The sequence below is a fragment of the Varroa destructor genome, unplaced genomic scaffold, assembly GCF_002443255.2.
Source record: "Varroa destructor unplaced genomic scaffold, Vdes_3.0 BEIS01000005.1, whole genome shotgun sequence".
Taxonomy (NCBI): Eukaryota; Metazoa; Arthropoda; class Arachnida; order Mesostigmata; family Varroidae; genus Varroa; species Varroa destructor.
In genome coordinates, this window is record NW_019211458.1 from 29,922,421 (window position 1) to 29,935,763 (window position 13,343).

Below are 13,343 nucleotides of genomic sequence, written 5' to 3' on the forward strand. Positions count from 1 at the left end.
GTGACCACCGATAGCGGGTTTCGACGAGTCGTACCCTTATAAATAGCTAGTCACTCTTCAACAAGCTAATATGCCGGAGATGAGTTTCGTACATTTAAATCATAATATGCCAATAGTAGAATCATTGTAATTATTATTATTAGTACATTATTTAAAAAGGCTTAACTTGAACGATATAAATCAAGTAACGCTTTATGATACAACAAGTGGCTGGGAACAAACTTTCTTCCGTCCCATTCCGAAGGAATCGATTTGTCTGCGTCAGGTAGTGACATCATCTACCGAGAAAAAATTGTTCATCGACATAATAATTTTTCCACATATTTTCATATTGTACTACAACTTAATACTTTGTAAGGGATAACAATGGAAAACTATTGGAAAAATTATGCTATCTAAACCAATTTAGCTCTTTCATTTCTATCTGTCTTATCTTGTTCAATTTCATATCTGTTCGACAAAAGTCTTTCTGGGGGCAAAGGTAGCGTTTCATGAATCTAATTAGCTGAATTGTCGATAAAAGCGAGGCCGTTAACTTAAACATCAACGAAGTAGTTATTTTCAGTGGTGTCTTAGGAGCAGGTTACATCGAATGTCGCATAATGGATAATATTTGCCCCGGGCAGTAGAACGAATCCCCGCATTGAACGTATTGAATTTACTTGAATATATATATATAGCAGACTTCTATATTGAATCGTTTAGTAAGCTCTATAGCGGCCGTTAGTTAGGGAATTGATATAAGCCTCGGAAGGATGATATCTGTTAAGATATCATCTTTCGGAGATTCTCAACTATTTTTTAAAGCTAATTCCATAAACACAGACTGGATGGTGAGAAAAAACACGTTTTTTTTTTCAACAATGCAATTTCATGCCTTTTCGTATAGCTTCATATATATATATATATATATATATATATGTATAGACGACTTTTACATTGGGATGTTTCGCAAATCCCCTATCATAGTTGCTAAAACTTCCTTAAGAAGTAGTTATTCATCTGCTTTATGTTAGCGTCTGTGAGATAGTTTTACATAAAATCGATTTTTACGGGACAGGTCGCACTCACCATAATATTTTCCCATCAAGCAAAGTTTAAACTAGAAAAATCACCGAAATGGTCCAAGTCATCTTCGAGGCAAGCAGCGCATATATGTTTTTAATGAAAAAAAAAAGATACAAAATACATTTTACTCTAGTTTAGAAATGATTGCCCGATTGTTAAAACTTATTCCAAATTTAGTTGACCTAACGACATAAAAATATCAGATGTATATCCAGCCAAATATTACTATTATCCAATATATATATATATATATAAAGTGGCTTTATAAAGGGTCTAGGGCACTAGATTTTCAAAGTCGACAATAGGAATTACAGAAATAGCTTTCTCAACGTATAACATTTTTACCAATGAATAGAAAATGTTGATTTAGTAGAAAGATAGAATAACTTAAACGTCTAAAATGCTTTACTGAAGCACCGGTACAGCTTCGAGGTAACTAGAAAATCGCTAGAAAACTAGAAAACGCGTAACAAGAAGTGAGTAGTATTACAAAGACTCTATGAAGACTTCATTGTTAAACGTAGGTGCAATAGGATCGTGAATTGTTCATCTTGTCTACGACATTACTAGGACGCTTCGCAAATCCATTCTTCGGGTACTTTTCCTCGTAAAAACTGCCCATATTAGATATAAGTGAATATGATGCATTTGTTTCTTCTGCAAAAAGTTGTCTACCAATCGGTAGACGGTTAGCGGCACTAATTCCTAACGAGCATCTTCTTCGAATGTCCTACCTTCGACGATCTTCGAACAACGAATATCATACAATTCGCTAAACGGATTTTTAGATAAAATCAGGCACGCGCAAGCCTTTCTCCATCCATCCATCCATCCGACACTGGACACGGACGCTTCGTGCAGTTGGCCATATCAACTACCCAGCAGAAAAGTTAAAGCTTTTCATCAGTGACGATAATATGGGATGCTCCTACTCGTTTTTCTGTATGTGCCCAATGCCATGATAGCCAATAGCTACTTGGGCTTCAATTCGTTCATTTATATTTTTGCTCTCTTTTAACATAACTTTAACTAAGACATAACTATTACATTATACATGTAGCGTTATCTATTGGTTTAATATTTTCTTACTTTGTTATTATATGTTTTTGGGAGATAAATAAAACTTATCTTATTCGACTATTTGTCAGATACATATAATACTTGATAGGTATAGCTACTCGTTTATGGTGTTTATACGGAAACATAATAAAATATACACTCACGTATAAACGTCGAGGGAACACATTTTTCACTCGAGATAGCAAAGCCACAAGAAGCTGATAGCTCTCGATTTTTTATTTATTTATTTTTTTTTTTTAATTTTAAATAACCATAGTCATTGAGTTATCTGCATTCGAGGGCAGAGGTCTCGATGGACTGAAATGCTGCTGGCAAAATGCGATAAGTGGTTTGGCACCTAAAATTAGCACTTATTAAAGAAGCGAGAAGTTTCAAGTTGAAAGTTTTGTATAAATTGTTCTCGAAAACACCATCAGTTTAGTTGTCTCTGGCTGTACAAAAAGGAAATCCTCGCTTCCAGGAAAGTACTGTGAACACCAAGATCAAATCTGCTATCGAGTCTATCGGTAATCTATCGAGAACAAATAGTATAAAATTGCGGAGAAGACTCGAAGAAGAAAGTTGGCCTATAATCTCTGTTTATCAACAGCTGTTGACTAGCAGCAGTTGTTGACGCAACTGTTTATTAATTGCGTCAATTATTAATTACTTAAAATATGATTCAGTTTCCACTCCTATATGACTTGAATCGCGCTTCTCAGCCATTCTATGTTACCAACTTCCGTGATGACACTCAGAGAAACATGAGTGCCCGCACATAATGATCACCTTCAGGACTTGAGGGCGAAAAGTGCGACACTATCAATCGAGCTGGTCGTGTTCAAGCTGTCCTTACAAAATCAACAGGACGCGACTCTTGCTTGAAAGGTTTACAATCGTTCTCATAGATAAAGTAAAACTGAAATATAACTTGAAAGCACAGTAGTGGCAGAATTTGTCAGTTTATAACTAGTTATAAGTATAAAAGCGTCTACAAATAGTTAATTTACAAAAAAAATATATATATACATATGGTATATATATTTTTTTGAAGAATAGAAGATAAGAATTATAGAAGATAAGATGACATTGACGGGACGTTTTTTTTTATCCGATACATGGTAAAATAATTGTATTTACGTAAGTGATTACAATAAAGGATGAGTTAAACTGTACAACACAGGAACGTCCTAAGACAATTTCTATATTTTTCTGATACTATGTTATAACGCCACAGAGTCGGTATTTGTCCAAAGTAAGACAATGGCCACCCGAGTCATTTAAATGGGCATGGTATTTTGATAATCGTTGAAAATTACGATAGTTAGCATATCTTCTGCCATTCAAGCGGACGTAAAATGGCGGCTCTCCGCCGTGAACAGTTTGTTTTCGTTGTGTCCTATGGTTTTTATTCTTATTCTGTGCATGTAAATCTGTACCTAAATAACTGAGTACTAATCGTCAATAGGTTCCTCAGCGTTATCTTTAAGAGAGTCAGTAAGCAACATATGAAATAAGATATAGACCCGAATCATGACCTATAAACCTTATCGTTCCTAACTATTTATACAGTGTTTATAGAAATTGTGTGAAACTTTACTTCCACAAATGGAGCAAAGATATTTCGCTTATTTGGTTAACCAGTAGGGCGCTCGGGCCTACTTTTTGACCATACTTATCAGGGGACTATTTACGCACATCGATCGTAGTCACAGCGGCAGATGCTTTTGAAGATATAAGCACACACACTATGAGTGTTATGTTATTTTACGGAACGTGTTACGTCAATTGAGGTACATGAGGATAACCTGCGATGGAACCGAACGATGTTAGGGGCTTCGGCTCGGATCAATAGCGAGAGGAAGCTAATTACGGCACGTTAACTATAACACAACATTACGTCAATGGTGATACTCACTTTTTGAACAAATTTAACTAGGAGCGGTACAAGGCTACCTTCGTATTTGTCATACGTCTCGTGTCCGAATGAAAACTGTTTCGTGTTTTCAACGGAGGGGTCATTTTACTTCATTTCGATTGAGGCTCATGACGATACCAACAGTTCCAGTGGCCTTTTCGTCAAATTACGATAATAGAATTAAAAAGCAAACACCTCAACGAGAAAACATAGCTCAAGGAAGCAGACGCATATTAACAGTAGCCTTAATAGCTGGCATACATAAGGAATGTACGAGAAACTTCAGGAAGGCTAGGTCATCGGTACGGGTCTTCTATTGTGTTTTTTCAGATACCTTCTGAGAACTCGAGGAAGCGCTCCGGACGACCAGCGTCTGCATCGTGTCGGAGACATGACGCCGTTTCGGAACAGAAACCTAATATGTCTTACTCGCACTCCAGTAACGCCGGCTTCATTTACCGCTTTGAAAGGCATGTCGAATTGTCTCAACAGTACTGACAAGCTTCGAAGAGCAGTAGTTTTTTCAGTTTGAAGTAGACATAAGAAGGCAAGAAAAAGATCTGTTGAATACAGCGTCGACGTTCGTCTTTACCAACTGAGCCGATAGGTTTTACCTAGAACTCCCTCAAATAGAATATTCGATACATTTTGACTTCATTCGACCAAATCGAATAGAGTCAAAATGTACCGAACCTAAACATATGATATACCGTGTGATACGATACTGTTGATTATTCTATCCGATGATGTATTTCTATTTACATAGGTTGACAGGTCCGAGCTGCTTGTGGGTGCGGAAGCGCTTCAACAATTACTGCGGCCATAATTAGACAAACCAGTTACCCTGCTGGTTTAACAAATCGCCGAACGACAACGTCGTCACAGCATCTGCCCACGGTTGAAGAACATGTATCCTAAGCGTTGTGCGATAGAACACTGTTCATATGACAAGATAACATGGCTCTGCAGGGCGTTGCATACAGAGACTGCACCAGCCATCGCAGCTGACGTTAATGCTGGCGCGCCTTTCAAATATCTAGGGCCTGTTTCAGGCTAGGCGCTTTTTGGTGGGTTATTCGGCGTTTTCACCTGAATTTAGAGAACCATTATGTGTTAACATCTTTTCTATTTCAGGCCTTGTCAAAATTATACTTTTCGAAAAATTTCTCTAGAAAATGGCATTTTTTGCTCTTCTCTTGCCTATACGGTCAGGTTATACCACATGTTCTTTTTCAATATATAATTTCTGTCGGTGATACTGTCTCGTCTATAGTTGTATTCCATATTCTTACATAGATAAACATCGTACGTTTACTGATTGAGCTAACCACTCTATATGGCATATGCGAGGTTCTTCGCTTGTTTTTTTCTCTATCTGAATTTGCGTTGCCTCTGCTGCCCAAGTCGTCCGCTGTTAACGTCGTTTAACTAACTGGCCATTGTTGGTGCCGTACCTAGGCACAGTGTTCACCGAACGCTTTATGTAGTAACCTCTTACGGGATGACAAATATATCTAACCTGACGTAGCAGACTGTCAACACAAACAATGGCCTTCTCATTAATGGTAGCCGTAATGGTGAGTGTTGATGCAGTAGGTCTCCATCCATGAGGTCAGCGGAGCTGTTAAGCACCTGTTGTAAGCATGACAATTTAGTTGTAGCAAAAACAGTGCCAGTTCTACATACGCGACGGACTTCGTTGACAAAGCAACCAAAGAGCTTCTATTTTATAGGTAACTTCTTTGATATAAGTATAGTTCCTTACATGTGGCGTACTTGTGTACGAAATTATACCCAGTAAGCTATAGAATTCTAACAGTAATCAATCTGCGCTAGCCCGTTTTTGTAGAGGCTTTTTGTTAGAGATCCTTCATGCTCAACTTTCTGCAGGTCCAAACGATTTCTACGATAGTGAAATATACGATACATCTCAGGGATTCGCAGTCATCTGGCCATCTATTTCTGCAGTTAGAAGACCCTGGTCCTTTTCAAACGATATCGCTAAATTTAGCTAGTTTACACCGGTACGTACAGAGTGTTCGGTGCACCACACGATCTTTTGTTGTTTGTAACTTCATTCCTAATCGTACAGGCCATTCTCTATCTATCTAACCTTTAAATGTTTATAGAAAAAAAAAAAACTTGAATCGTACATATTTGTAGCACTAACAACTGCCGAATGAATTCCAAGCGTGCCGTTACCATCCGGATGTCTACACTTTCAACCCGACTATCGGGCAGCTGATTGCCCACGTATACATGAAACGCAATGAACTTTTGGCCTATCGATGTTTCAAACGTTGACGTCAATAGTGCTTGTCGAAAACATCGTTCAGTCTGTTTATAAATGAGCTGCTACTACTACTGACAAATTATTATCTCCGACCCACTTCATTCTCTATGATTACAGACTTATATGATAAAAGACATTCACTTCTTCATTTCTACCAATGTTATTGGTAGAGCGGAGTGAGCTATCGAGTCAGATGAGCCATTCGATAGATATCCGTAAGTTTAATTGAGTTCTCAGCGAGACGGATAGGTTTATAGTAGAGTAAAAAAGCCTGCAAGAGGAAATTTTGTTGCTTGTATACAAATTCATTAAGTATGATCTTAAGGCCGAATTTATAGATAATCATCATATATCTATCCAAGAAAACGTTATTCAATCATATTTTCTGAAAAACTGTTAAAGGTTCAGAAACCTCACAGTTATTGGATACAAAAATGTTAATTGTTGTAAAAATGTTTGACCACTCTAATCAGTTTATTGTCCGTGCAAACATCTAATGCATCGGTAGGATACTCCTCTGACGAAACAATGTCGTCATGTACATGCCACTTCGTACTCGGGTAATTCTAAATACAACTAGTAGTAGTAGTACAAAACATGGCAACGATAACTATTAGTCATATCAAGAAGTTATGCCACCGCCAGGCAAAACCCCTTCAACCTAGGTCGCGGACAGGTATGCACTTGCGGCATCTGCAAAAGAAGAAGGCAAGCTAGTATCTATCCTGGACTGTGAGTTACACATTGAAGTCCTGTCAATTTGAGTGAGGGTTCAAAGGAATACCTGCTAAGCTTTTGGACCTCATTAACGTTTCGATAAGAGATAGCTATTTTTCACCTTTGCTCCTAACCTAACCTAACCTAACCTAGTCATAACAATAATTGCAGATAGAAAAAATTGTTTTTCTATATCGTTGTTCACAGATCGCATATCTATCTATATAGTTCATAGAACTATGCGATCAAGGGTCTTTTATCTACGGTTTTATGTAGCTTTCCTAAAACGACCAATAGGTGACCCTAACATTGACGAGCGTCCTGCTCACCCCTACAGGACTCATGTAAAAGGTACAACGTACAATATATAATAACAAAAATGCCTTGTGAAGGTGGACGAGATACGAAGGCTTAGGCTAATTTACAGTCTGCGCGCTGCCTGTTTTCAAATGCTTTTCATTGGTAATAAACCATTAGTTTATCCAATTTTATCCTAAGCGATCCTTCATAAGCGATTTGTAATCTTCAGTCTATCTCTATTGCACAGCTCTATGTGTGGCGAAAAATTTAGCCATAGCTCGTGAACTGCTGATTTCTTATTGCCAGATTTTGGCCTCGTATGGAGAAATATCTCATCTGACTAACCTAGAATCCGAATGGGTCGGTAAAAAGTATCCTGCATAGAAACCAGGGATATTGAAAGACTTGCGTGGTATGGTTTGGGTGATTTACGAGCGCGTCGCCATAAATATGCGATTTCTACTTCAGCGTCAGCAAATGGTTATTATGCCGATCTGTAGAAGAAATCCATGATGAGTCTAGCAAAGCTCACCATAGCTAAATCTAGTAAGAATAAATTCTTCTAAAATAATGATTGAAAGGACTTGTTCACACCATGAAAGTCGTAATTGTCTTACGGGGGTAATATAAGTAACGTAGGTTCCGCGAGAAGTGATCTCACTTAGGTCTTCTTAAAAGAAGCTTCTGGAGAACAGTCAAAATGAACGCTTCTCTTTAGTGCGTAACTCTGTTTAATCTATGATGTACGACAGATGCATCAACCTAGATATCTAATATATCATCCTAGTTAACAAATAAATGTGACCTATGCTTAAATCGAAGCGTTTGTCCAAAGCCGTAAATTTTCCGAGAAAAATATCAACGAAAAAAAAAACCAACTGAAACTGCTCTTTAGGGCTATTTTTAATGTCCTAATCTCACGATCTGCGAACATTCCTGTGAGACGCTAAATCTATAAAATAGCATAACATTTGTTTCTTAAACGTAATTATTACAATGTTATTTAAGAATTATGCTTATTTATCTCCCTGTTTACGAGCAAAAAAAAATAATATTTGATTTGGCCACCCACTTGCCCTGTTTTTCCACATTTTTATGGTATTGCGTGTCACTGATACATTAGGTTTCGTTTCTTTGCAATCAAAGGCGTAGTCGGTGGTGAATCCGCCCTCGCGGCGGATCTGCGTATGCAGCGTAACGACTCGCCGTTTGAGCTGCTGCAGAGTTTGCGTATCTTGGATTGGATAAATGTACGTAGCATCTATTTAATGTTTGAATGTATTGGTACTTTTATTGGTACGTATTGGAAACACCTTACTTTCTTCTATTTCGAACAGATGTATAAAGCGTCATTTGACAATGAACTTGTTGCTTCTTTGTGCGTTGCGACGACCGTCACACGGGAGTATTAAGTTAGGCCAATTATCCGACTGTATAGAGATCGTGTTGTAGAAGGGCTGCACTATATCCCTATCTAAGTACGTTATGCCACGGAACAATCTACAGTCTACGTCCACTTTATACTTACGTCCTCACTTTACTTCGTGCAAACAGTGATCGACATGTGGAAGCTCTGTACGTAAGTAGCGCTATCTTCAACAATGACAAACGCATAACGGCTAGTACTGACCGAGAAATCATCAGTCGATAATGCGAACTTCAGAAGAATACAATGATGTACCATCATTTCTTTTCACTACCAATTATAACATCGTTAGACGTATATGCATGGAGAAATAGAAGGACAACAGTTAAGAATAAACATAACAACCTTTGCTACATGTGAGCCCTGCGTCCAGATCCATACACACCAAGGCCTTCCGAAGACGTTAACGGCACCTTCAGTTTCTATGTTATTCCTACTACTCTCCTTTTTGCAAGATCTGTAATTTTTTAAAAATCCACCGAAGTGTAGGATCGCTAAACGTACGCTTCCACCGTGCTCATAGGTTTGATACTTATTAATTAACAACATCACTTTTAGATTAACTAGGGACTATACTGCTATCACTATACACAGAATACGACTTTCGCAAATTCTTCTAGAAGTGAATGATCTTTATAACAACAATAAGAAACGGATTAGGCTAACGCGGTATCTGATCAATTGATGCCAACCGGTCTGTGACGCATTTTCGTACCTGTCGGTCCTCTTGTTTCCGAAACGGCAGCCCACGACTGATTCAACTAGAATGGTTTTAAACACGCTCCTCTTCTACGCGATATTTGTAACATAATTTGCTACAATGGGCGCAGCTCTTATAGCCTTTGTGGGGAAATGGAAGCTGTGAAAGTCTGTCATTTTTGTGGCTTATGACTTGGCGGTGGAAGACTTACCTTTGTTAGACTAAGTCGGAAACTGAAAAGGAAAATTGCTCACACCTTTTAACGAGCCATCTTCAAGGTGCAAATAAGAAATATACGAAGGAAAAAAACAACAAGATAACTATATTTATTTGTGCTATTTTGACTGGCCTGTTTTGCCCTGCTAGCTTCCTAGATGAACTATTCGCATTGTTTCTTATATTACCTCTATAGGTAATCTTTTTTGCGTTGTACTTAGGAAGGCCTTCGATGTTCAGCCAAATAAAATAATCTGAAATACGATTGATAACTCGTTCCCAAAGCTGGTATCTTTCGCGTAAAGGTGTGATACCAGGCGGTACGTTTACCAAGCAGCCTGTTTCGTGTTTAATAAGTTCCTTAGGTTATTGAAGTGCATGACTCTTTCCGGGTCGCCTCTATTGGTATGGCTCATTTTACATACGCAAATACGATGGCTGGCTGATTTTCATACATCGATGACTCTGCGCATAGTTATCCGATGGGAGAATTCTTAACGCTTATCGAATTCTCTTAGAACGACGAAGGCTTTCTGCAGCTGGCTGACAAAGACAAACTGCCAGAAACATCAGACGCATCCAAATAGAAACGGCTGATGAATAAAGTGTACTATGAATCTTCAGTTGAAGAGCGACTAAGAGCGTGCCGGTGATTCTTGAACTACCAATGATCATTTATAAATCATCGAACGGCTTATGAGTGAGCACTAATGCTTCAAGTACGCTGTACGCCGCAGCATCAGCTGACCGCGCACCTTTGGGTTAAGACCGTCGGAAATCACTTACAATAAAAAAATTAACAGGATAACTGATTTCATCTGCTGCTTCAACTACCCCGAACACGAATCCTTCATATTTGGTTAAATAGAATATTTACAACACGTACTAGTACATCCTTTCGACATCTTGGCGTCAACGTAGAATCTTGTTTGAATACCTCACACAAAAGCCCGTACTTTTACGTCATTTATTGCCAAAGTAATTGTTCAAAGTTTACTAAATTGGATTTGCTTTTTGTTACACTTGTCATTACTCTGGGTATGGGTAACCCATTGAATTTTTTTGTTTGACAAATGTTTTCCATTCCATCAGGCGGGTCTGTGTAACGACGCCGGCTTCCGCTGCGTGCCCCATACCTACATGACACCCCATAACCGCAATGATTCTGAATTCAGTGAGGAATCGCCAGAAAATATAATAGTAAGAACGATAGTTTCATGGACTCGGGATAGGTCATCCGATTTTTAACTCCGATTCCAGTCAGCCAGTCTCAATCAGTTGATTTTTTTTGCCTATAGGATAAGCTGCCAGCTAATTGTAACTACGTGATTGGGTTTAAATTGCAGTTGTCGATTTCCAGGAATTGGGTTACTTTTATCTTCTCTATTAATAGGTATATTTAATGAGATATTATTCCGCTTTTATCGTGCACTTCAGTTGTTACGCGTGTACATGTATGCACTGCCGTACAACTTACATTCCAAGCGAGAAGTTGTATGCTGGAGCGAAAACTAATCCAATCCATAGTTTTTCTAAGGTCGTTTTTCATTATGTTAGGCTTTACATTCTCACTTTTTTTTCCCACTTGACAGTTTTTGGCCTCAGCCACCTTAGCATTAATTATGTTTCTATTTCCCCATCGCCATTTAATTAACTTAATTCCGGCTTGGCAGGGCTAATTTATTTAATTATCCAAACATATATACTGTTATTTAAAAAAAAAACTAGATGGTCAGGTCAATAATTACATTTCGGTAAATCGGTATGGCAAATGTCACACCAAATATACCTTGTAGGGCCATACGTATACTCGCTAACGTGCCTTTGAATACTGGACAAGTGGAACCCGTTTCTCCAGAAAAAAAGGAAGTCCATGGTGAAATCGCTGGAACCTTTTCCTATGAATCTTACCACGTCTTTGTTATACATGTATGTCGAAGCGTCAAGTCCTTTATGTCTGGGACGGGCGTTGAGCCGCATCACGCTCGACAACCCACCAAAATATTAAACAGTAATTGATTAGTTGAACGAACGAAACATGTAATTTACTGAATTGAATTGGTCATACATGAGCCATAAAAACACGCGTATGTCTTAGTGAAACGTCGGTGTACCTGATTATCATACCCATACGCTTTAGGTGCGATTAAACAGAGAAAGATATTGATGTATTTCAGAATCCTGTTTGGCAGTCCGCGCGTATCGCATCAAAACAACGTAGCCCTTGTTGAAGCCCCCCATATATACGCAAATCACTGTTGCGTTATAGGTACACGATCATTTACCTCTAAATAAGCTCCAAAACGGAGGGACTTTTTGATAAGATAACGAATCTTCCCTATCTTCTGAATGCATTTAGCCTGGAGCTTTCCAAAATGATTTAGATGAACCCTTGCATCAATCGATATATGTATGATTGTTGGAGATGAAGAGTAATTTGAATGGAGAGACATTTTACTTAGGGTTTTGAAACGTTGCCAGGCTAACTCGGGGTATTTACGGAGGCAACTTGGAGGTTACAACTAAGAGTGACCGACGTCATTGCCGGTTATAACGTGCAGGCCTAATCGACAGAAACATATTGTTTTTTGGCCTTCGACGCGAGACGTGCTAGTCCTAATGTCTTCCTGATGTAGACACATCGGCGTCGTGTCCTGTTTGCAGCGAACATTTTATGCGAGCATTATATGTTCACAATAAAATAAGAAATATTTCATTGACGTGAGTGTAAGCAACACGCTCATGTATGGATACGTATTGAATATATTCGTACTCGATCTTCACAAAGGTGAGTTCTGTATACGAGGAAAGAAAAGTTTTCTGCTTGGGGTAATTAAGTGGCGGAACTTATCACCAGTTCCGTCAAAAAAAAATAACAATGAAAAAAAAGTGATCACACAGCTAAACTTATTGGATGTTTATAATGGAATCGCAATTGATCACTTAGCTGACATAAATATTGAGACACTCAATGCGTCGAAAAAAGTGAATGCATAGCCCAGTGTGTCGAAACTTCAGTACTCCAGTTCTCAACAGAGCGGTAGTTCTATAGCCCGGGCAAAGAACTCTACGGAACTTCACCTCGTTCACTCGTTAATCATGCATCTAATTCTAACGGTAATCTGCATATAATTGAGGTGCATGTCGATTATAGGGTAAACTTCTTCGTTTCAGTGTGGTCTTACCATAATTGTAAATGATACGGGGGCATTATAATCCGCTCGTCTGCCCGAACATCCATCGAGTCAGTCATTTAGCTTATTGTTGTGCAGTTTACTCATAGTATCGTTCCTATTCAAGCAATATTGTCAGAACGCATACTCCAACCACGCGAATTTCTCCATTATCATGTAGTTTAATGTAGAACTAACTATACATTCATTGTTTGGCAGCTGCAGCCAATTTTCAACCTGTTTACTAAAGCTCACAGCTGGAATGTACCAAAATTAAAAGCACAGATGAATATGCAGATGTATTTACATCGGGCTATATCGAATTGGATCTGTATAGGTAAGCCCAAAAAGTGTCAAACGGTTATACTTCTAAGCAAACGAAATAATAGCGTTAGAAATTGGTGAGTGTCCCCACACCTGTGTTGAAAGATACTGCGACTGAGGGAAAATATATTTTATAGGTGTTTCAATAT

General features: G+C 38.4%; 1 long non-coding RNA gene across 1 annotated transcript in view; it reads left to right on the plus strand.

Moving 5' to 3' along the window:
• LOC111250891 (uncharacterized) overlaps positions 1–6,408 on the plus strand; it is a 46,908-nt gene extending 40,500 nt beyond the window's left edge. The window contains exons 4-5 of the long non-coding RNA XR_002673553.2: positions 4,376–4,515; positions 4,812–6,408. This is a non-coding gene — a long non-coding RNA (uncharacterized LOC111250891). The remainder of the gene's footprint in view (positions 1–4,375; positions 4,516–4,811) is intronic.
• The last annotated feature ends 6,935 nt before the right edge of the window (positions 6,409–13,343 follow it).